This window comes from Schistocerca americana, chromosome 1 (assembly GCF_021461395.2).
Source record: "Schistocerca americana isolate TAMUIC-IGC-003095 chromosome 1, iqSchAmer2.1, whole genome shotgun sequence".
Taxonomy (NCBI): Eukaryota; Metazoa; Arthropoda; class Insecta; order Orthoptera; family Acrididae; genus Schistocerca; species Schistocerca americana.
The window spans coordinates 537,938,381-537,964,682 of record NC_060119.1 but is presented as its reverse complement, the minus strand read 5'-3'; positions in this window follow the sequence as shown (position 1 = coordinate 537,964,682).

The window sequence follows — 26,302 nt, the reverse complement described above, 5'->3', positions numbered from 1 at the left end:
CAAACAAGTTCACTGCAGAAGAAGAACGAAGTACGTAAAATGACACAAGTTTTGTTTGTCCCTTGTATGTTGCAAGAAGGCTGCACTGTCCTAACACCGGGATATGCTGTCCTGAATAACTAGTTAGCTTAACATTTGCGACACGCAAGGGAGGTGTGCCCAGTTGTTTGTACGTGTCTTTATTGAGCAATGAAACTGCAGCTCCGGTATCTAGCTGGATGGGATCACGTTGCCATGAATGTCCAAGTCTACAAAAAGTTTATTGTCCTGCCGACGACAAGAGCGACTGTCTCGTGCAATTTGAACAGACACTGGTACAGAATCACTTGCTAATTGACGTGATTTCCGTCGATGTCGACGCACACTTTTTGTGGGACGAACACCATCACTGTTAGAGAGAGTGGCACTGGGCGGAGTGGAATTAACTACATGAATGTCCATGGGCGAAGGTTCACGAGCCTGAGTATTCTTGGTTCGATTCCGGCGTGAAGCAAATGGCCTGGAATCGTTGTGAGTGTCCGATCGTAGCTTTTTCTGGCAAACACTCTGAACATGTCCTTTTTTATTGCAGAAAAAGCAAATAGCTTAGCGTGACGGGCAATGTTCACGCGAATGTCTAGTAGCACACCGCGGGCATGATTTCACTACATTTGCGTGCTGCCGCGGGACACGTAGCTGAGCGGACGTGCGCAATGGCTGTTTACAGTTCCGTGCAGCTCGCCTGGCGGGCTGGTTAATGTGACACACAGCTGGCGAAGTTTCAAACGATTCCTGAGCAAAGTCAAGTGTGTCTTGCCTATCCAATATGTCTATCACTTGTTGAAGGGAGGGATTGACGAGTTTCAAAATTTGCTCCTATATACGAACATCAGAAACGTTCTGTGCAATTGCATCACGCACCATAGTATCTGAATAAGGGAGTCCACATTCACACTCAAAAGCACAATCCCTTGTAAGGCCTTGCAAAGTTGCAACGCACTCCCGATTAGTTTGACCGGCCGTACGTTATGTACGAAAGAACGTATACCTTTTTGCAGCTACATTAACTGATTCCTTGAAATAGGCATCTAAAGCAGACAAAATTTCTTCGTAGGACAGAGTTGCTACTTCGCATCGGGGAAATAATTTCACTATCACACGGTACGTTTGCACCCCTATACACGCCAATAAATGAGGCTGCCGCTCGTTACCTTGAATTCTGTAGGCGGCGAGATGAAATCCAAATTGGCGTGACCACTCCAGCCAGGTTTCCATCGCCGCATCGAAGTGTCGAAACGGTGGTGCAACTGCATGTTGTGGGTGCGGTAGCGGTTGAGCGGCGGCTGCCGCATCGTCTTGCATCGCACGTTGACCCTGGACGAGCTGTCCAAGGGCATCCAATAAGGCCTGCGTCTGATGATTCTGCAAGCGATAAAATTCGGACAGTACATCTGGAGATTGTGGCGAAGCCATGACACAAGTAAATTAGAGCAATACGACCGTTAAATCGTCGTCGCCAAAAATGTTGTGGACTGACAAGACAGCCAGTCCACAGTGACGGGTAACCGAAAGCCACGCGCTTAAACTCACGCAGGCTGGCGTGAGGTCTGAAACAGGATACGTAATGAATGCTATAAAGAAAAGTACGTAGCTGCTGGAATACTTAACTTTAATCCACAATTGGTGAACATTGGTCTTGTTACTGTACATGCTTCATTAGATACATAGCAAAGGATAAATGGCGCCTTGCTAGGTCGTAGCAATTGACTTAGCTGAAGGCTATGCTAACTATCGTCTCGGCAAATGAGAGCGTAATTCTCAGTGAACCTTTCCAAGCAAAGTCGGCTGTACAACTGGGGCGAGTGCTAGTAAGTCTCTCTAGACCTGCCATGTGGCGGCGCTCGGTCTGCAATTACTGACAGTGGCGACACGCGGGTCCGTCGTATACTAGCGGACCGCGGCCGATTTAAAAGCTACCACCTAGCAAGTGTGGTGTTTGGCGGTGACACCACACTTTATTATTCGTATGGCTAGGGCCCCCGTCGGGCAGGCCATTGGCCTAGTGCCGGTCTTTCAATTTGACGCCACTTCGGCGACCTACTGTTGATGAGGATGACAGGATGATGATGAGGACAGCACGACACCCAGTCCCTGGACGGAGAAAATATATCGACCCAGCCTGGAATTGAACCCGGGGCCAGAGGAGTGACAATGCGTCACGCTGACCAGTCAGCTACTGGGGGCGGACAAATACGAGGCAGGTGCGTTAACTACTGCGCCACCCAGGACACAGCAATGGCGCAACGACGCGGACAGTCTTGGTATGCCTGACGGCCGCATCATATGCCCACTGTCCGTCACCTTTCCACCGTCCCCGTCTATTATAACCCAGTTCGCCACTCTGAGATTCCCATAGGAGGTCGGACGTATTTGTGCATCCGCACTGAAGGAGGTGAAATCTTTGCCTGTCTAGGCTAATCAGTTATATGAATGCGTGGTGTCTGATCTTCTGGACATGTCCACCACAGGGGTAAGAAGAGACTGGACAGGGAGACAACTCTAATACTTGCCTACGACAATCGCCAGCAAGACAGACATCCTGCTATAATCGCCTGGCTGTTTCACATTCCTCCTGTTAGAATGTTCCATAAAACGTTTTCCATCAAGTCTGATAAAAGGTTCTCCGAGAGGGCTTCTTTGATTTGATACAGGGATGCTGTGTTGCTATATTTGGCTTTCAGGAGAGGTATTAATATAATTCTGATTACTGTCCCAAAGTTTGAAGTTCGGTACCTCAGAGTTTTTACAGCGCCACTATTTTGGATACTTTATTTATTACTGCAATAAATAACTCAGTGATCAGGCACTATCAGGTACATGCTGTTAACTAACTGGTGGGTCGTCCGCTAACTTCAGCATCATCTAACATTTATAGGAACGCGGATACGGTTAAAATAATACTTCCCAGACCATCAGCTTGGTCTATTATTGTTCCTTCAAGCAGTTAATCAATTTTTCTCACGATGCTGAGCAAATCCCTTTTAAATCCTTCCACCTGTTTTGCGATACTAAGAAATATACGTGTGTTATCAAAGCGGTAGCGAAACATATTAACTGATCTGCTATGGAGGCACACTCATCTGACACTGACACATGAATTTTCAAGAGGTGACAGGATGATCGTCTATGTAGCGACTTAAGTTGGGGAAGTGCAGCGAACTGATCACGAAACATATCTCTAACCTTCCAACAATAATGTTTTTCCCTGTAGCCTTTAATCACACGGATCAGTTAGTTGTTGAGTATATTAACTTTATGATTGTACAAGAATATCAGACTAATATAAAAAATGTGAATTACGAAATGAACAAATCAAGTGAAGTCTGGAACATATGTGAAACTTAAAACTGGTTATCAGACCAGCAATTCGATTCCAACCATCATCTCAAGGTATGCATTATTTGCGTAGTGGAACCAAACAACACATTTCTGTATTTTAATAACCGATTCTCCTTCCACTCTGGACCCCCTTTAGCTACTCGTCAGTTTTAGTGTCTGTATAACGAAATTAACTAGAGGACTCGTCACAACTAGGTAAACGGAAAGGTTTGCCAACTACTTTTGGCGGAACTTTCAAGTAGATAGATGTGTAGGAAAAAAAGAAGATCTTGCATAACATAATTAGCTGAGAAGAGGAGGGAAAGTGAATTTTTTTATTTGATGTGCCAGTCAGCCATTCTGTGACAAATGGTTCAAATGGCTCTAGGAGCTATGGGACTTAACATCTGAGGTCATCAGTCAACTAGAACTTAGAACTACGTAAACCTAACTAACCTAAGGACATCACACACATCCATGCCCGAGGCAGGACTCGAAACTGCGGCCGTAGCAGCAGCGTGGTTCCGGACTGAAGCGCCTAGAGCCGCTCGGCCACGACGGCCGGCATTTTGTGACATATTTTAATTCCATGATGCTATACGTAATGTTAAGAACGAGAGCCTTACCTGCAAACAATTTTGGTTTATCCTTTCTCTCCATTAGTGACAATAAAATTCCTGCATTTAAAAGTCAGAATGTTGTTTTTGTTCTGGTCCAGACCTTCTGTCTGAAGACTGGTTTTGAGCAGCTCTCCATGCTGCTCTATCCTGTGCAAGGCTCTTCATTTCTAAATAAATACTGCAGTCTACATCTTTCTGAACCTGCTTACTTTGTTCATCCCTTGGTGTACCTGTAAAATTTTATTCACACCCCCACCCCGCTTCCCAGCACTTCCCCTAATCCTAATACTAAATTGGTTATCCCATAGCGTCTCAGAATGTGTCCTATCAACCAACCCATTCTTTTAGTCAAGTTGTTCTACAAATTTCTTTTTCCTCGGTTATATTCAGTGCCTACTCATTAGTTACAAGACCTACACATTTAGTCATCGGCATTTTTCTGTACCACCACATTTCAAAGGCATGTACTCTCGTCTTGCCTAAATTGCTTATCATTCACTCTTCACTGCTGTACAAGACTACACTCCAGACAAATACCTCCAGAGGAGATTTGCTGATACTTTAATATATATTTGATGTTTACAAGTTTCTCTTCTTCAGAAGCTTTTTTGCCATTGATAGTCTAAATATTATATATTCTCTGTTCCGCTCATCAGTTATTCTACTGCCCAAATTGCTAACTCGTCTCCTACTTGTAACATCTGATTTCGTAATCGATTTTTCTTGGCGTCAATTGACTTAATTCGACTGAATTCCATTACCCCTTTTTTAGTTTTGTTGATGTACATCTTCTACATTCCAATCAAGATACTGTCCATTCCATACAGCTGTTCTTCCATGTCCTTTACTGTTTGTGGCAGAATGAAACAGTCATCAGAAGACCTCATAGCTTTTAATTCCTTCTCAAAATTTTTTCTTTGGTTTAATTTGCAAATTAAATTAATAAATCAAGGTTTATTTACGATTGTGTCTTTAATTTGTTGTTATATACAATTTAATTCACTGCAGCCATGTTCACCATAATCTATGTTTTTAACTAATTCCACACACATATCATTAGTTACGTTTGAAATGCGTTTAATGAAAATAAACATACGCTAGGCTAGACGTCATTCATAGCAATGATTCAATGAAGAAGCCGTAATATAATGCAACAGTTGCAGAAAAAGTAGCCACTAGTATATATCAGTTTGTTGAATAAATATGTCCTGGTATGTGCATGTCCATCAGCAGTGCAAATTTCTTCAAATTCCAGCGTTTATCACTTGCATATAGATTTTATTATTATGTCATTGTACTCTGATCTGCATTTCCTACAAAATTCTGCTAAATTTCATTTTACTGCGTACTATGGAAATGATACAGCACGTTCAGCAAAGCATAGGATCCATTCAGCACCTGTGAAAATAAAAAATCTATCAAAGCACAATTATTTGTATTCCGAATACTTTATAAGACATTGGCCTATATTTTTTCCACTCTCAAATCAGAATTTGAATGTCATGCATACTTCCCGCACCACCCACAAATATAGAAAGCTTAGTGGTTTAGTAGTAATTGAGACAATGGTCTATATTTTTTTCCATTTTTAAATCAGAATTTGAAAACCAAGTAAGCTTCCCACGTCACACACAAATGTATATGGCTTAGTAGTATAGTAGTAATTGAGAAGATAATTTAAGGGTGTCTTACTAAAACTTAATAACGAACATTAGTCTGAGAAATAGAATACATGAATAAGGAGAAAAAAATTATCATAGTTTATAAAACTCACTGTCGACAAGTAAGTTTTATTCGTTATAAAAATTCCCAATAATCTTAATTATTAACTGTATGAACCAGTTTTGTTTGTCGCAAAAGGAAGTAATTTGGCAAACAGTTAACGTGTAAACACCTCAGTGACTTCAATTTGCAAGGAAATCCGAGTTACAGTCACAACTTTGTTTAAATTTAGATGATTTATTATCAGAAAAGTTATCCATATCGTTCACGATTCATAACAGAGTAACGGAATACTCTTCTACATACAAGAAAATTTGTCGTTCTTCATATCATTGTTGGATATCGTCCATTGTTTCAATTCAGTAATGATATTTGTAAATAAGCAAACGAGTACTCGTTTTCAGCTTTACCTTCTATAGCTCTTCCACTTCATCACCTTGTTTCATCGACGTGAGTTGACATTTATAATGGATTTGTTTTGATACATGATTACCTAAGAACGTGACAGCCGCTATCCATTCATCAATCAGTTGACTGTCACTTCAAGACAAGAATGTCTAGTGTTTCAATATAACTAGAAACGTGATTAGTTTTGCAGCAAAACAGTCTTTCAGCGTTGGCAACTTATCTGGTGTTATGAGTGTCAGAAAGTTAGGTGATGAAATGCAGCCAAATAAGTTACTATAGATCTCAGAACAGCTTAATTTTATAGGAATCTATGTTGGAGTTGTGGTATGAGCTACGAATGCTGTCGACATGGTTACATATTTGGAACAGTAAGCATTGTTAATAGGTGACGAAACGACTTGTCGAGTTACATAATTCCTTTATAAGGTATTCTAATCACGCTTAGTGACAATACTGTAGAGTTTTCACATGTTGAGGACCTGTGTATTTACATATTCTTCAACTGACAGGGACAGAATGCCTTGTACTTAACGCCCAGCTTCATAAGTGAAAAATTCAAAGGAAGTCTTGGTCCATCTGAGCACCAAAGCATAAAGTCGCCTGAGACACCTGGTGCATATCAGCCGCAGAGGGTACCACACTCCATTATCATAGTGGTAGAGAGGAATTACGTTACCACTACAACTGGATGTGGCAACAATACCACGAACAACAAATTTAATTCGAGTATTCGCTGCTTTGTCAACGTACCACGTAAGATCCGCAAATCTGTTACATGTAGCCTTTCTCTAAATTATACGGAATGTTGCAGGTCACACGGTGGACTTTAAATAGGACTTTAAATAGGAACTCTCATTTACTGCGCCTATTTCAGTGTTGGTTCTCTCTATAATGAGCTTTTGTATATTCCCTTGTGTAAGAAGTATTCATATTTTCATCTCACAAGAGAAGTGAGTTAGCTGGTAAAAATTTTCAGGAAATTGGTAGAAACTCTCTATATAACTTATTCTTCATGATCCGAAACAGTAGACATACTGACCTACCTTCGCAAGGGTAGCGATGAAATACCAGCTCCTGGTATTGGAGAGGCGTCAAGTATGTTTGTTGTTTGACAGTAAGACTGCTATTGGCGTCAGAAATTTGTTTCATACTGTTTTATTTGGTTGAGCTACTCTACGGTCTCCAGCACATCGGAACTATGGATACAAGACTACAGACGCTCAGTTTCTTTTTCGTTCGTAATTGGTGATCGAGACAACTAGCTTATTGTCCACGTATCAGATGGTGAAAATAATCTTAATAACCATATATACTGTCGTTCGTAATGTGGATAATTTCTGGATTCATGTATGTTGCACTAACCAGTTCAAAAATGGCTCTGAGCACTATGGGACTTAACTTCTGAGGTCATCAGGCCCATAGAACTTAGAACTACTTAAATCTAACTAACCCAAGGACACCACACACATCCATGCCCAAGGCAGGATTCGAACTTGCGACCGTAGTGGTCGCGCGGTTCCAGACTGTAGCGCCTAGAACCTCTCGGCCACCTCCGCCGGCCACTAACCAGTGTTGTCGAAGATACGGTCGGCTGTTCTCTTTACTTCATCATCAGAAGTAGGCTCCCTGAGGACTCTGGATTTCCCCTTCACATTGCGTTGCATTCAGTAGTTTTACATAAAAAAATAACTACAGCACCCTACTTCAAAGCATTCGTCACAGTTACGTGCAATAGAAATATTACGATCTGATATTGGGGCAACGGTTTGAAACGTATTTCTCGGTATGATAGCATTCGAAACAAAGTCGAGAGATTCGTATGACGGTATTAACTGCGAATTATTCGTGACGTTTCTAGTGGTACTCTTAACTGTGAAGAATGATCTAAAGTGCTGTCCACTGACCTGTACTAACATCTGCTTAGACAACTTGCTCATCTTGCCCACCGTGATCTCCAGAGGCTTCCTGGCTGCCATGAGGAGGAACAGGAGGTCGTGTTTGAAACGAGGGTCACAGTCGACCCAACCACTGCTCATGGCAGAGTTCACCAGCTTCTCGCTCTGAAACACGAACCCGTGACTGCCGTATCAACAACAGTAAGATTAGCACACTCACACATATTCGAAGTTTTATGATCTACTCAAAAATGTTTTCTTACCACTTGCGTATATGTGAACACGTGCCGTCCTAGATTCAAGGGTAACAAGCAATTAAAAAATCTAATGGAACAAAAAGAAATCACTTCACTGTTACAATAAAAACCGTATAACAAACGTAAATAAACTTGGATCGACCAAGGTGCACACGTTGTCACATCTCTAAAAACAAAGTGTGGGGCTAGGAAACAGTCCGTGCCACGTAACTCCATTCCGTGCATTGCAAAGTGCCTGAACGCCCCCTCGCGCGCTGTCGACAGAGTGCTCAAGATGTCGCTCCTCAGGGCATCCACTGAGTGAGGAGGCTTCCTGTGACCATCTACTGCAGTTTCAAGTGATCTCAGGCGTGCTCATTTGGGTTCATGTTAGTAGTTACCGCAGGACACATCATTATCACTACCTCTAGGAAGAAGGTGCGTTCGAGGTGGACATGATGCTCTCGTGTATTATCGGCGATACGTTGACCATTCGTCCACACAATAGGTTGAGAAAGCCACTCCCGAGACTACACAGGTTTCAAAATTCAGTCGGTAACGAAAAGAGGCGTTCAGCATGTATACAAACGATACTGTCAAAAACCATGGTTGACCCATCTCCCTGCAAAAAACGTGGGACTACACATCCGAGAATGTGAATTGGTTCCTGGCTGCTTTCACACTCTGGTACGGACATCATTAGTCGTCAGGCAAATCGTGCAACTGTCAGTGAAAAGAGCTCGACGTCAGTGACTCCAAGTCCATTCCAACAGTTTTCTCGCCCATCTTCTTCAAATACTACGATTCTACGCAGTTCGAAACGCTGTTTGTAATGGACACATAGATATAAAATTGATCCAGTTAAGACGGTTTCGTACCATCTGCGCCGAGTTGTCTTCAGAAAGACAGCATAAAGCTCTTCTGCATTGTTTTTGAGGTACCAACCATCCAAAAAATTGTGAATTGTAGTGAAAAATTGGTATCCTCGACTGCGGGCGTGCACAAGACATACTGGGTGATTCACGAAGATAGGAAAATATTTTAATATGTTATTGTACAAGTAAAACTAAAGAAAAAAGTTCATATAAACATTGGCCCGAAAATTTTTAGTTACGGAGTTACGGCTAATAAAAGATTTTGCCTGAAATTTAGCAACTTCACTAATATGAAGCCATCACAAAGCTGTAGGAGGTTAAAGTAAAGCACGATTTCCATTTAATTTGCTGTTATTGGTCTGCTGAATCTAATAAAACGTGTCCCAGACGTGTATCTGCAGTAGTTTGCCAGAACATCCAGAGAACCAAATATTATTCTATAAGTAAATTTATTTACTTTCCATTAAGAATGTAGAAAGGTTTATGCCATTGTTGGCCACCGTTAGTGAGTTGTTTCAGCCGTTTCCTAACCTTAAAATGAGTTAGTTTTCTGTATTGTTCAGTGAAATAACATAATAATAACAGTGTATTTAAGTGAAACCACATAGTAAGTGTTGCAGTTTGTAGACTATTTATGAAATAAGGATGACTTTCAAATTTACGTCAGAGGAATACGCCGATATGGTGTGTATTTATAGCTAATGTGATGGTAACGCTAGAGATGCAGTTAACGAATATCGCGTACGTTATCCAACTCGGAGGATTCCGAATGCACGAACCATTAACGGAGTATTTCGAATGATACCGGAGACAGGTTCTCTGCCTAGCGTTCATAATCAGTACTGGCCCTCGATACGAGAAGACGATAATGAGGAATTATGGATGCTGTTCAGCGTAGCCCGGGTACCAGTACACGACAAATCTCTCAAAGATTAGACATTTTACAATCTAAGGGGTGACGTACACTGAAGTACAATATCTGTATCCTTACCATAAACAAGAAGTGCATCATTTACATCCGGGAGATCCTGCCCTTCCCTTGGAGCTGTGCAACTGGTTGAATACTAATCGGTAGTTACACAAATGCAGTTTATTTACTGATGAGCACGGTTTACTCGAGGTCATTTAAACAATTTACATAATGAGCACGTACGGTCTGAAGCAAACCCACATGCAACAGTGCAACGCAATTTCCAGCAGTGATTTAGCACACATGTGTGGTGTGGTATAATCAACACACACTTTACTGGACAATTCATTTTCGCAGGACATATAACTGGCAAGACGTACTTACAATTCCTTCAAAAAGAAATGCCCGACTTGCTCGAAGATGTTCCACTTGCTACGCGATTGCAACTGTATTTTCAACACGACGCCGCCACTCCACCTTTCACCAGCCCCTTTACTACACATTTAAATGAACATTTTCCACATAAATGGGTTGGTCGTGGTGCTACATATCTGTGGCCTCCCAGATCGCCTGATTTAACACCAATGGAGTTTTGTGTTTGGGGATGGATGAAAGACATAGTTTATGAGGACAAAGTCAATACACGTGAGACATTACTTGCTCGCATTATGAATGTAATACCGAAATTAAGAACAACACTGTGAAACTGAAACGAGAAACAAAATCTGTTCATACACGTGCAGCTAAATGCATTGAACTCGGTGGAGACGGTTTTGAACATTTATTGTGAATGTATTGTGAAAGTGTAAATACACTGTACAACTTCCTTAGCACTGAGCTTTGTTTTTTCCGGTTTAACATTAATTCACGTGTGCTATGGTATTAGTAGAAGAAGATTATCTGACACGTTCGTGCAGTTTCAGTTAACGTTATTACCACCATTTTTCCAAAATTAAATTCTCTACAACTTCTTTTGAAAATTTTGGAAATTGTATGAAATTTAAAACTCAAATTGGGTCAAGTATTTAATAAATTAAAAGTTTTACGAAATTATTTCTTTACTTCTATGGATGTTCTGGAAAACTACTGCAGATACACGTCTGGGACATGTTTTATTAGATTCACCAGATCAACACAACAAAATGAAAGGAAATCGTGCTTTGCTTTAACCTCGTACAGTTTTGCGATGGCTTCATATTAGGGAAGTTGCTAAAGTTCAGGCAAAATTTTTCACTAGCCGTAACTCCGTAACTAAATATTTGCGGACCCATCTTTGAACAGACATGAAAAAAACTATTTCATCACCTCGGTTCTGAGAGTTCCGGAACCTGCACAGAAAATTTTAATAGAGATTAAAATAAACATCATTTCCGCCCTTTTTATTCCTCATACAACCACACATTCTATGCTGTACTATCATACAGCGAGACTTTCAGAGGAGGTGGTCCAGATTTCTGTACACACCGGTACTTCTAATGCCCAGCAGCACTTCCTCTTGCAGTGAAACATGCCTGTATTCGTCGTGGTATACTATCCACAAGTTCATCAACGCACTGTTGGTCCACATTGTCGCACTCCTCAACGGTGATTCGGCGTAGATCCCGCAGAGTGGTTGGTGGGTCATGTTGTCCATAAACAACCCGTTTTCAATCCATCCCAGGCATGTTGGATAGGGTTGATGTCTGGAGAACATGCTGGCCACTCTAGTCGAGCGATTTCATTATCCTGAAGGAAGTAATTCACAAGAAGTGCACGATGGGGGCGCGAATTGTCGTCCGTGAAGAGGAATGTATCGCCAATATGCTGCCGATATGGTTGCACTATCGGTCGGAGGATGGCATTCACGTATCGTACGGTCGTTCGGCGCCATCCGTGACCACCAGCGGCGTGCGTCGGCTCCACATAATGTCACCCAAAAACAGCAGGGAACCACATTGCTGCAATCGCTGGACAGTGTGTCTTATGTGTTCAGCTTTATTTGGTTGCCTCCGACGATCGTCTGGTTGACGGCATATGCGACACTCATCGGTGAAGAGAACATGATGCCAGTCGTGAGAGGTCCATTCGGCATATTGTTGGGCCCATCTGTATCGCGCTCCATGGTGCCGTGGTTGCACAGATGCACCTCGCCATGGACGTCGGGCCGGCCGAAGTGGCCGTGCGGTTAAAGGCGCTGCAGTCTGGAACCGCAAGACCGCTACGGTCGCAGTCTGAAACCGCAAGACCGCTACGGTCGCAGGTTCGAATCCTGCCTCGGGCATGGATGTTTGTGATGTCCTTAGGTTAGTTAGGTTTAACGAGTTCTAAGTTCTAGGGGACTAATGACCTCAGCAGTTGAGTCCCATAGTGCTCAGAGCCATTTGAACCATGGACGTCGGGAGTGAAGTTGCGCATCATGCAGCGTATTGCGCAGTTTGAGTCGCAACACGGCATTCAGTCGCTGTACGAAAAGCAATGTTCAACATAGTGGCATTTCTCTCAGGGTTCCTTATAGCCACAATTCGTAGATAGCGGTCATCCATTGCAGTATTAGCCCTTGGGTGGCCTGAGCGAGGCATGTCATCGACAGTTCCTGTCTCTTTGTATCTCCTCCATGTTTGAAAAAAAAAATCGCTTTGGTTCACTCCGAGGTGCTTGGACACTTCCCTTGTCGAGAGCCCTTCCTGGCACAAAGTAAAAATGCGGACGCGATCGAACCGCCTTATTGACCGTCTAGGCATGGTTGAGCCGTGTACCTCCTTCCTGGTGGAATGACTGGAATTGATCGGCTGTCGGACCCCCTCCGTGTAATAGGCGGTGCTCACGCATGGTTGTTTACATCTTTGGACGGGTTTAGTGACATCTCTGAACAATCAAAGGGACTGTGAACGTTTGTCTTCAGGAGTTCTGGGATCCGAGGTGATGCAAAACATTTTCTGATGTGTGTATGAACTTTTTTCTTAAGTTTTACTTGTATAATAACATATACTGAATCACCCTGTACATTCAAAGTTGCGTGTATCACGGGTAGCGGTTCTGTGTTCGAATGGCATCGCTGTGGTATATACAATATCCACTTGAAATGACAAACTGAACAGCATACACAAATAGTACTCATGGTTGCAAATACATCGGGCTCCAACGAACTGCACAAAAGAGGCGTAACATAGGTACGTTGCTTTTTCGTGTGCGCAAGAGTGATATGAATAGATTTACAATAAAAAATTAACTTTTCAGTTCATAACGACAGTGCAATATTCTGTTTGAGTAGGTTACTTAACTAGAAGTGGTTTTCTCTTTACTTTACTTTTAAATTAATTTTGTATTTGCAGTCTATCGTCAAGAATCTGCAAATAAGTCATTTAATTTACATTTAAGGCACTATTACTGGCGCACTGGTAGTAATCTTTCATGGAATATTCCATCAGTACCAAGCGTTGTCTCTATTATTTCTGTCAGTACTGCTTCATCTGCCATTCTATTTGTAGCTCTTCACCGTTTTATGATCGTTTTCTTTTCATGAATAAGCATTACTTCATCGAATCACACCGGTAAAATATACTGAAGATAATCGCTTCCTTTCTTTCAAAGATTCCAATTCACATTCCCTAGGCGCTAATTTTCACTTTTTCACTTTCCTGTGGCAAACTGTTACGATCCTATTATTTCATATCTAATTTCGCTAAGTACCTACTACGATAACTGCCTGATAAGGACGCCAATCGGTGCAACAGTATAGAATCGTTCGCACTAGCATTTCGTATGTGGTTTGCTTGAAAGATACACTTTCCCACAACCATTCCAGTAAATGTTGTTCTTCCATCTACTTCCTCTTCACTGTTTTTAAGCATATATCAGATATCGTATCACTTCCCAGTACGAGTATTACCCCTGATCGTTTACATCGGGCGACCAGGCCTAGAAGTGTTTTGTACGATTCTGTCCGGTTATAATCATTATCTTAAGTGTATTCGCTTTTAAAGAGATATGTCACTCATTACTCACCTGATCAGTTATGATCTGCCCGAAGATGCAGTACATGCCAGTTTCGTATAGGAGTGGTGGAATTGTCAGCATTGGCTTCAAAGCTTTTGTAACGTTCCCGTCTCTCTGCAACAGCTACACAGTCATAAAATTAAGGTTCGTAGCAAGCAATTAACGGCTACCATAAAGATACAGATAACATATTAGTTGTCAGTGAAAATTACTAACTCTTTCATTTCAAGACAGGCGATGCGCTGGCATGCTGAACCAGTGTAAATCGCTAAGTTTAAATTCAGTGTATGTATTCCTTTTTCTAGAAGAGACACAGCTGATTCAAAATTTGTTAACCCGTAAAGTATTTCGAATGAACGAAGAAAAGGCTTTTGGCTTGATAGTTTGAACGGTAACGAAATGATCTCTCTCTGATTGGTCCGTGAGAATCAGTTTTTACGTAAATATACATTAGGCATACTGAAATAGTTCTTCAGTTTCGTCCGGCTGATTTGGTGGCGAAATAATATGCAGCTGTACTGCCAGAATGTTAATGCTCAAAGGGCACAATACTTTAGTGACTATTTTTTATTTCAGCTCCTTACGTTCCCCCCCCCCCCCCCTCCCAACACTGCGCCTCATGTTCCATCAGCTGTCCAATCCCTCAGGTGTATCGACGTGCCGACTGCCACAGCATTCGTGCCTCGGTCGGCGATTGGTTTCGCACGTCGTACATCAGCGTAGTAGCACAAGCGTCTATAACACTCCTAGCAGTCAAAAAATCCAATTTTGCCGACTTTACTACTATGCGGTGTGAATGTTCATTCAGCACGCACTTATGTAGAATAACTTTCTGGTAACTGGCGTTCTTAGACCTGGTACCCTTTGTATTATTTAGGACGGTGAGAGTCATCACTCACTGAGCCAACGGTCTTGTCAAAGAGAGCGACACTCTCTTGATCTTGAGGTGGCAAAGTGCCCCTACAAGCTGGAAGAATCTGCATTGATCAGTGGTGTGACGATGTAGACGGAATGGAAACCAATACATTAAAGTCACATAATTGGTATCTGCAGTACATGTCCAGTCAACTGAAAACGTGTCATGCTTATATTGAGAAAAGACTCCAGGTTAGTCCTCCATTCGAACCTCAGGGAGAACGGGAAGGTTACCATGAGAAAAACAGAGAAAAATCATCAAACGTGTAACATTCTTCGACTCTGAACGTTGAGTGTCCGAAGTCCGAGAGTAGCAGGGAAACTATACAATCTGAAAAGAGAGATAAAATATCTCACTCTTCATATAGTGGGTGTCAGCGAAGTAAAATAGGAAGAAGGATTTATGACCAGACAAAGATAAAGTAACATCAACACCAGCAGACAGGACTTCCTCATCAGTAGGAAGTTATGGGAGAGACTCAGCTGCTGTGAACAGTTCAGTTGCGGAATTATGCTCATAACTGGGCAACAAAGCAACGCCAACAACAATAAGTCACATTACAAGCAAAAGATGGAAAAAATTAGAAAGTATATGAGAATTCTGAATTTGTAGTTCCGCATTTAAAACCAGATGAATATCTAATAATCATGGGGGAAAGAAACACTATAGTAAGGGAGGGAACTGAAGAGTGGGGTGTGGGAGAATATGGTTCTTCGTAGCTGCAGACAGAAGAAAGAATAACTGAGTTCTGCAAGAAATTTCAGTCAGTAACAACGAGTACACTGTTTAAAAATCACAGTAGGAGGAGGTATACTTGGTTATAGGACTGGGGACACGGTTCAGCTGGATTACATCGTGGTCAGACAGAGATTACGAAATCGGATATTGGCTTTTATGGTGTACCCAGGTACAAAGATATTGACTCAGATCACAATTTAATAACTATGAACAGCAGAATGAGCTTATAGTGAAACATCCAAAAGACTCAATATGGAAGGAAGTTGGGTACTGAAATACTGAGCAATGATGAGGTTGTAGATTTTGCTATCGTCAACACCACAATCGGTAGTACAATTGAAGAGGAGCGGAGGTTCCTAAAAGCTGTACAAAGAGAACCTTGATACAGGGAAGGCTACTGCGACGAAATCTTGGGTAAAAGAAAAATTAAGCCGGCCGAAGTGGCCGAGCGGTTCTAGGCGCTTCAGTCTGGAACCGCACGATCGCTACGGTCGCAGGTTCGAATCCTGCCTCGGGCATGGATGTGTGTCATGCCCTTAGGTTAGTTAGGTTTAAGAGGTTCTAAGTTCTAGGGGACTGATGATCTCAGATGTTAAGTCCCATAGTGCATAGAGCCATTTGAACGATTTTTTTGGAAGTGAATTATGTACTATGGAACAACAAGAAAATAAGAGAATATTAGCTCTGGAGATATGGTCCTATAGAAGGATGTCGGAAGTTAGGTGGACTGATAAGAAATTAAATGGTTCCTCGCAGTATTGGCGAGGAGAGGAACGTGTAAAGGCTGACAAGAAGGGACAGAATGAGAGAACGTGTCTTAAGACATCAGGGAATAATTCCCATTCTACTTGATAGACTGTAGACAGTAAAAACTTTAGAGGAGGACAGAGATCGGAATATATCCAACAAATAATCGTGGTCATAATTGCAAGTGTTGTACTCAGATAAACAGATAGACTCAGGACAAGAGAAAGAGAAAGGGCATAGCTTTCAATGACATTCAGCTTCGGGTAATATATCAGAGGAGAAAATTAAATAAAAACATTTTCAGTTGGTGGGTAAGGCATTTAAAAGTTTTGTCAGGTAGCCCTGTCGATGGTAGTTTATATTTAGCCACGTCATTTTCAGCATCATTCTGCAGCGCTTTGTCTCTTCGATCCCCTTCTGTTCCAGGTTTCCCACAGTCCATGTTTCACTAAATTTCAGTGCTGTGTTCCAAACTTACATTTTTAGAAAATTCTTCCTCAAATTAAGGCCTATTTATGATGCTAAGAACACTTCTCATGAACAGGAATTTCCTTTTTTGCCGTGGTCTAGGGGTAGCGTCTTTGATTCATAATCAAAACGTCTTCGGTCCCGGGTTCGATCCCCGCCAGTGCCTAAATTTTGATAAATAATCAGCATTGGCGGCCGAAGACTTCCGGCATAAGAAGTCAGCCTCATTCTGCCAACGGCCTTGTCAAAGAGGGCGGAGGAGCAGATACAGGTTCAGGGCACTCTCTTGTCCTAGGGGTGGGAAATTGACCCTAAAGGCGGAAGAATCAGCAATGATCAACGACATGAGGATGCAGAAGGCAATGGAAACCACTGCATTAAAGACACGTAACGTGTATCCACAGGACATATGGCCTGTAATTGAAGAAGTGTCATGATGATCTCTCCATTGGCAAAAGATTCCGGATTAGTCCCCCATTCGGACCTCCGGGAGAGGACTGCCAAGGGGGAGGTTACCATGACAAAAAGATTGAATAATCAACGAAAGGATAATGTTCTACGAGTCGGGGCGTGGAATGTCAGAAGCTTGAACGTGGTAGGCAAATTAGAAAATCTGAAAAGGGAAATGCAAAGGCTCAATCTAGATATAGTAGGGGTCAGTGAAGTGAAGTGGAAAGAAGACAAGGATTTCTGGTCAGATGAGTATCGGGTAATACCAACAGCAGCAGAAAATGGTATAACAGGTGTAGGATTCGTTATGAATAGGAAGGTAGGGCAGAGGGTGTGTTACTGTGAACAGTTCAGTGACCGGGTTGTTCTAATCAGAATCGACAGCAGACCAACACCGACAACGATAGTTCAGGTATACATGCCGACGTCGCAAGCTGAAGATGAACAGATAGAGAAAGTGTATGAGGATATTGAAAGGGAAATGCAGTATATAAAGGGGGACGAAAATCTAATAGTCACGGGCGACTGGAATGCAGTTGTAGGGGAAGGAGTAGAAGAAAAGGTTACAGGAGAATATGGGCTTGGGACAAGGAATGAAAGAGGAGAAAGACTAATTGAGTTCTGTAACAAGTTTCAGCTAGTAATAGCGAATACCCTGTTCAAGAATCACAAGAGGAGGAGGTATACTTGGAAAAGGCCGGGAGATACGGGAAGATTTCAATTAGATTACATCATGGTCAGACAGAGATTCCGAAATCAGATACTGGATTGTAAGGCGTACCCAGGAGCAGATATAGACTCAGATCGCAATATAGTAGTGATGAAGAAAAAAATGGTTTCAAATGGTTCTGAGCACTATGGGACTTAACATCTGCGGTCATCAGTCCCCTAGAACTTAGAACTACTTAAACCTAACTAACCTAAGGACATCACACACATCCATGCCCGAGGCAGGATTCGAACCTGCGACCGTAGCAGTCGCGCGGTTCCGGACTGCGCGCCTAGAACCGCTAGACCACCGCGGCCGGCAGTGATGAAGAGTAGGATGAAGTTCAAGACATTAGTCAGGAAGAATCAATACGCAAAGATGTGGGATACGGAAGTACTAAGGAATGACGAGATACGTTTGAAGTTCTCTACCGCTATAGATACAGCAATAAGGAATAGCGCAGTAGGCAGTACAGTTGAAGAGGAATGGACATCTCTAAAAAGGGCCATCGCAGATGTTGGGAAGGAAAACATAGGTACAAAGAAGGTAGCTGCGAAGAAACCATGGGTAACAGAAGAAATACTTCAGCTGATTGATGAAAGGTGGAAGTACAAACATGTTCCGGGAAAATCAGGAATACAGAAATACAAGTCGCTGAGGAATGAAATAAATAGGAAGTGCAGGGAAGCTAAGACGAAATGGCTGCAGGAAAAATGTGAAGACATTGAAAAAGATATGATTGTCGGAAGGACAGACTCAGCATACAGGAAAGTCAAAACAACCTTTGGTGACATTAAAAGCAACGGTGGTAACATTAAGACTGCAACGGGAATTCCACTGTTAAATGCAGAGGAGAGAGCAGATAGATGGAAAGAATACATTGAAAGCCTCTATGAGGGTGAAGATTTGTCTGATGTGATAGAAGAAGAAACAGGAGTCGATTTAGAAGAGATAGCGGATCCAGTATTAGAATCGGAATTTAAAAGAGCTTTGGAGGACTTACGGTCAAATAAGGCAGAAGGGATAGATAACATTCCATCAGAATTTCTAAAATCATTGGGGGAAGTGGCAACAAAACGACTATTCACGTTGGTGTGTAGAATATATGAGTCTGGCGATATACCATCTGACTTTCGGGAAAAGCATCATCCACACAATTCCGAAGATGGCAAGAGCTGAAAAGTGCGAGAATTATCGCACAATCAGCTTAACAGCTCATGCATCGAAGCTGCTTACAAGAATAATATACAGAAGAGTGGAAAAGAAAATTGAGAATGCGCTAGGTGAAGATCAGTTTGGCTTTGGGAAAAGTAAAGGGACGAGAGAGGCAATTCTGACGTTACGGCTAATAATGGAAGCAAGGCTACAGAAAAATCAAGACACTTTCATAGGATTTGTCGACCTGGAAAAAGCGTTCGACAATATAAAATGCTGCAAGCTGTTCGAGATTCTGAAAAAAGTAGGGGTAAGCTATAGGGAGAGACGGGTCATATACAATATGTACAACAACCAAAGAGGGAATAATAAGAGTGGACGATCAAGAACGAAGTGCTCGTATTAAGAAGGGTGTAAGACAAGGCTGTAGCCTTTCGCCCCTATTCTTCAATCTGTACATCGAGGAAGCAATGATGGAAATAAAAGAATGGTTCAGAAGTGGAATTAAAATACAAGGTGAAAGGATATCAATGATACGATTCGCTGATGACATTGCTATCCTGAGTGAAAGTGAAGAAGAATTAAATGATCTGCTGAACGGAATGAACAGTCTAATGAGTACACAGTATGGTTTGAGAGTAAATCGGAGAAAGACGAAGGTAATGAGAAGTAGTAGAAATGAGAACAGCGAGAAACTTAACATCAGGATTGATGGTGACGAAGTCAATGAAGTTAAGGAATTCTGCTACCTAGGCAGTAAAATAACCAATGACGGACGGAGCAAGGAGGACATCAAAAGCAGACTCGCTATGGCAAAAAAGGCATTTCTGGCCAAGAGAAGTCTACTAATATCAAATACCGGCCTTAATTTGAGGAAGAAATTTCTGAGGGTGTACGTCTGGAGTACATCATTGTATGGTAGTGAAACATGGACTGTGGGAAAACCGGACCAGAAGAGAATCGAAGCATTTGAGATGTGGTGCTATAGACGAATGTTGAAAATTAGGTGGACTAATAAGGTAAGGAATGAGGAAGTTCTACGCAGAATCGGAGAGGAAAGGAATATGTGGAAAACACTGATAAGGAGAAGGGACAGGATGATAGGACATCTGCTAAGACATGAGGGAATGACTTCCATGGTACTAGAGGGAGCTGTAGAGGGCAAAAACTGTAGAGGAAGACAGAGATTGGAATACGTCAAGCAAATAATTGAGGACGTAGGTTGCAAGTGCTACTCTGAGATGAAGAGGTTAGCACAGGAAAGGAATTCGTGGCGGGCCGCATCAAACCAGTCAGTAGACTGATGACCAAAAAAAAAAAGTCTGCTTCATATGTCCTCATTCCCCGTATGTCATGCGTAATGGTGCTGCCTAGGTAACATAATTCCTTAACTTCATCTACTACGTAATCACCGATTTTGATGTTAAGTTTCTGGCTGTTCTCATTTCAGATACTCCTCCTTACGTTCACCTGTCTTCGGTTAACCCTCAATATATATTCTGTACTCATTAGAATGTTAATTTAATTCGACAGATCCTGTAACTCTTCTTCACTTTCGGTGAGGACAGAAATGTCATCAGCGAATCTTGATATGCTTTCACCTTGACTTCTTAACCCAGTCTTGAAACTTTCTTGTTCCTTCGATGTATAGATTGAACAATAGTGACGAAAGACTACATCCTTGTCTTACACACTTTTTAATCCGAGGACTGCTACATCTACATCTACATCTACATTGATACTCCGCAAGCCACAGAAACGGTGTGTGGCGGAGGGCACTTTACGTGCCACTGTCATTACCTCCCTTTCCTGTTCCAGTCGCGTATGGTTCGCGGGAAGAACGACTGTCTGAAAGCCTCCGTGCGCGCTCTAATTTCTCTAATTTTACATTCGTGATCTCCTCGTGAGGTATAAGTAGGGGGAAGCAATATATTCGATACCTCATCCAGAAACGCACCCTCTCGAAACCTGGCGAGCAAGCTACACCGCGATGCAGAGCGCCTCTCTTGCAGAGTCTGCCACTTGAGTTTATTAAACATCTCCGTAACGCTATCACGGGTACCAAATAACCCTGTGACGAAACGCGCCGCTCTTCTTTGGATCTTCTCTATCTCCTCCGTCAGACCGATCTGGTACGGATCCCATACTGATGAGCAATACTCAAGTATAGGTCGAACGAGTGTTTTGTAAGCCACCTCCTTTGTTGATGGACTACATTTTCTAAGCACTCTCCCAATGAATCTCAACCTGGTACCCGACTTACCAACAATTAATTTTATATGATCATTCCACTTGAAATCGTTCCGCACGCATACTCCCAGATATTTTACGGAAGTAACTGCTACCAGTGTTTGTTCCGCTATCATATAATCATACAATAAAGGATCCTTCTTTCTATGTATTCGCAATACATTACATTTGTCTATGTTAAGCGTCAGTTGCCACTCCCTGCACCAAGTGCCTATCCGCTGCAGATCTTCCTGCATTTCGCTACAATTTTCTAATGCAGCAACTTCTCTGTATACTACAGCATCATCCGCGAAAAGCCGCATGGAACTTCCGACACTATCTACTAGGTAATTTATACATATTGTGAAAAGCAACGGTCCCATAACACTCCCCTGTGGCACGCCAGAGGTTACTTTAACGTCTGTAGACGTCTCTCCATTGATAACAACATGCTGTGTTCTGTTTGCTAAAAACTCTTCAATCCAGCCACACAGCTGGTCTGATATTCCGTAGGCTCTTACTTTGTTTATCAGGCGACAGTGCGGAACTGTATCGAACGCCTTCCGGAAGTCAATAAAAATAGCATCTACCTGGGAGCCTGTATCTAATATTTTCTGGGTCTCATGAACAAATAAAGCGAGTTGGGTCTCACACGATCGCTGTTTCCGGAATCCATGTTGATTCCTACATAGTAGATTCTGGGTTTCCAGAAATGACATGATACGCGAACAAAAAACATGTTCTAAAATTCTACAAGATATCGACGTCAGAGATATAGGTCTATAGTTTTGCGCATCTGCTCGACGACCCTTCTTGAAGACTGGGACTATCTGTGCTCTTTTCCAATCATTTGGAACCCTCCGTTCCTCTAGAGACTTGCGGTACACGGCTGTTAGAAGGGGGGCAAGTTCTTTCGCGTACTCTGTGTAGAATCGAATTGGTATCCCGTCAGGTCCAGTGGACTTTCCTCTATTGAGTGATTCCAGTTGCTTTTCTATTCCTTGGACACTTATTTCGATGTCAGCCATTTTTTCGTTTGTGCGAGGATTTAGAGAAGGAATTGCAGTGCGGTCTTCCTCTGTGAAACAGCTTTGGAAAAAGGTGTTTAGTATTTCTTGCTCTTTGAATCTTATTGATCCCTCTCGGTTCCTCTACGTACTATACACGTATATATCCATCTTTTCCTATAAATAACCTCTGTTTGAACATCTTGCACCATTTTACATTATAGAATTTCCTCAAGACAACCTGATAGTTATCTAATAGATACTCAATCTTCTTTTCGAATCTTCTGTATATCATTCTTGTCAGAAGTTTAGATGCACGAGCTGTTAGCAGGATTGTGCGATAATTTTCTGAGTTGTCCACTCTTGCTATCTTCTGAATTATTTCGATGATGTTATCCCGGAATCCTCATGGTATATCGCCTTATACATACCACACCGAAGTGAGTAGCCATTTTGTTGCCACTTCCCCTAACGATTGTAAAAATTCCGATGGTGTGTTATCTATCCCTCCTCCTTTATTTGACCTGTCAAATTCTCTTTCTAATACTGGATCCCCTATCTTCTCCCTGTCGACTCCTGTTTCTGCTATCGCCTCATCAGACAATTCCTCCGCCTTATAGATGACTTCAGTGCATTCTTTGCACTTATCCACTCTCTTCTCTGAATTTGATAGTGGAATACCGGCTGCGTTCTTAATATTATCTCCCTGGCTTTTAATTTTACCGAAGGTGGATTCGTTTTATCTCTATACTGAATCAGTATATCTGTCAATCATCTCTTCTTCGACTTCTTCACATTTCATGTGCAGCCATTTCGCCTTAGCTTCTGTTTATTTGATTCGAAAGTGACTTGCCTTTCTGTATTTACCTTAACACTTGTGTACTTCCTTTTTCCGTCGATCAAGTGAAGTATTTATTCCGTTGTGCGTGCATCTAGGTGGGCAAATTAAACTGGAAAATAACCCATGAAGTGCTTACTGAAAACCTTCAGCTGTTTTTTTTATATTTTAGACAGTGCTACCATTTGCCTGCTAAGCTTGAAAATGGTCTGTACCCAGAACTAGTAGCACTGTGCAAAATAGAAGACAGCTGAAGGTTTTCACTATAAATTTCATCGATTTCCTCTGATATCCATGGTTTCTATGGCACTTACCTTCGTGATACCTGTGGTTTTCTTTTCAACTTCTCTGGATATTAAAGATGTTCATTTTTCTTCAACTAAGCTGCCTATTGAGCTATTCATTATCGGAATAGGTATAGCGTCAGCGAACTTCAGGCGTATTTCTTCATTCATTAGAACTTCCGTAACTCACTTCTTTGTGCACTGATTCTTCCTGATTACTCTCTTAAGCTTACCCTGTTGTTGATCATTACCAGATTGTGGTCTGAGTCTATATCTGCTCCTTGGTACGCCTAACAGTCCAATATCTGATTTTGAAATGGCTGCCTGACATGACGTAATAGGAATCTTCCCGTATCTCCAGGCATTTTTCAAGTATACGTCCTCCTCTTATGATTGTTGAACAGATTGTTCCATACTACTAGCTGAACTTTATTGCAGAGCTCAGCTAGCCTTACTCCTCACTCATACTTCGTTCCAATCCCATATCTAGCGTAATCCTTTCTTCCACTCCTTGTCTTACTACCGCATTCCAATCCCCCGTGACTATTAGAATTTCATCATCCCTTATGTACTTCATTAAACATTCACTATCCTCATGTCTTTACCTTCTGCTTGCGACGTCTCCATGTATACCTGAATTGCTGTTGACAGTGTTCGTTTGCTGTCGATCCTGATGAGACGATCACAATAATTCACTCACTGTTATACATTCCTGTTCCTGACGAATCCTACTCACGTTATAGCGTTTTCTATTGCTGCAGATACTATCCCGTGATCGTCTGATCAGAAATTGTAGTATTCATTCCGTATCACTTCACTGATCCCCGCTATATTTCGATTGATCCTCAGCATGTAGATTCTCATATTTTCTAGCTTCTTTACCACGTTCAAACTTCCGACATTCCACGCCCAATCCTGTAGAAGGTTACACTGTCACTGGTAACTCAATATTTTTGTCATGGAGATTTTCACCCCTTCCCCCTCCCCTCCTCCTCCGCTTTGGAATTCCCCTCTCGGAGATACGAATGTGGGATTAGTCCGAAATTTTTGCCAATGGTTGTGTGTTCTTAGCGCAGTAGAATCCATTGCCTTCTGCATCGTCTTATTTAACACAAGCACCAACGCGCCGTATTACAATAAGAATAAGAGGTAAAGGAGCTTAAATATTGAGCGATGTGGCTGGAGAAGTCACACAGTGATACAATGCGCACACTTGGGCTGACCCAGAGTTGAAGTATAACGATAATAGTGTGGCGGCTGTGGAGACCGAAGTCGCACGACAGTAGCTGTACACCACTCACATTGCATTTACATGCAACTGAATACAATCATGTTTAACAGTGGTCAGTGACGACTACGATTCGCTACTGATCAAAGTACTACTAGAAGTACTCACCACAGCTGTAACGAACATGCAGGAACACAAATCTGCCATATTGACGAAAAGTAAGGTGAATATAGACACATTCATTACGCTCTGCAGTACGTGGAAAAATCTGTAACAAAGTTTAGAATACCGATATTGAACATTAACAGAAGCTTTGGACGCAAATTTATACACTTCTCAGATTCATAGCATTTTACGTAATCTATGCAAGTAAAAATTAATAGCCCCACGTATAAAACATAAACGCCCGACAGCGGCTTGACCAATTTATTTTTCTTTTTCTTGTTATTGTCAAGACAAGGTTCGTATGAAACAAAATGTTTTTGAAAATCCAACGGAGAAGCCGGAAACTAAAATCGCTTATGAAAGATCATCACCTGAGAACAGCTCTTCGATTGGCTGCGCTTTTCTTGAAAACGAAATTTTAAAAAATGCTTTCGTTTTGAAAGTTCCCCGTCACAGGTTTTCATGGCAAAAATATCTGTTTAACACGTACATGTATAATATATACATCATATTAATTCATAAATGGGAAACATTGTTACCGAAAATCTCGAAAAGTTATAGACCGATTTTCTCCAAAATTTTACATGACACTGTAATGAACGTTTGGACAGACGTAGGCTACATTTCTTATATATATATATATATATATATATATATATATATATATATATATATATATATATATATATCCCCCTTCCACTCTATGTCCGTTTCTGTCAGAATCTTCAGTAGGGTCTCGTGTAGAAATCTGAAGTAAATCGGTCAAGATCACTGTGGTCCCTACACTAAGTAGAAGTGTAGGGACCACAGTGATCTTGACCGATTTACTTCAAATTTCTACACGTGACCCTACTGAACATTCAAACAGAAACGGACACAGAGGGGGAGGGGGAGATAGACAGAGAGAGGTGGGAGCAGGTTATGCACAGAGAGATGTGGGATGAAGAGATGCATGGAGAGGGTGGTATAAGGAGATGGGCGCCAGAGAGTGTGGGAAATTAATTTAGGATGTATGTGCAATTCCCATAGGTATTTAGCAATTACGAAGGATAGCCGGGTTTGCTAGTTTGAAATTAGTAAAAAGGTTTTGTATATTAGATTCACTACTTTAATAAACTATATAAGAGACTTCTGCATTCTTTATACCTATAATGACGTAGCAGTACTTTCTGAACGCGCTGCGCATGTAAGTCTAATCTCCGTACATGAACTATGTAATCAAAAGTATTGGGACACCTGGCTGAAAATGACTTACAAGTTCGTGGGGCCCTCCATCGGTAATGCTGGAATTCAATATGGTATTGGCCCACCCTTAGGCTTGATGACAGCTTAGACTCTCGCAGGCATATGTCGTTCGGTGAGGCCTGGCA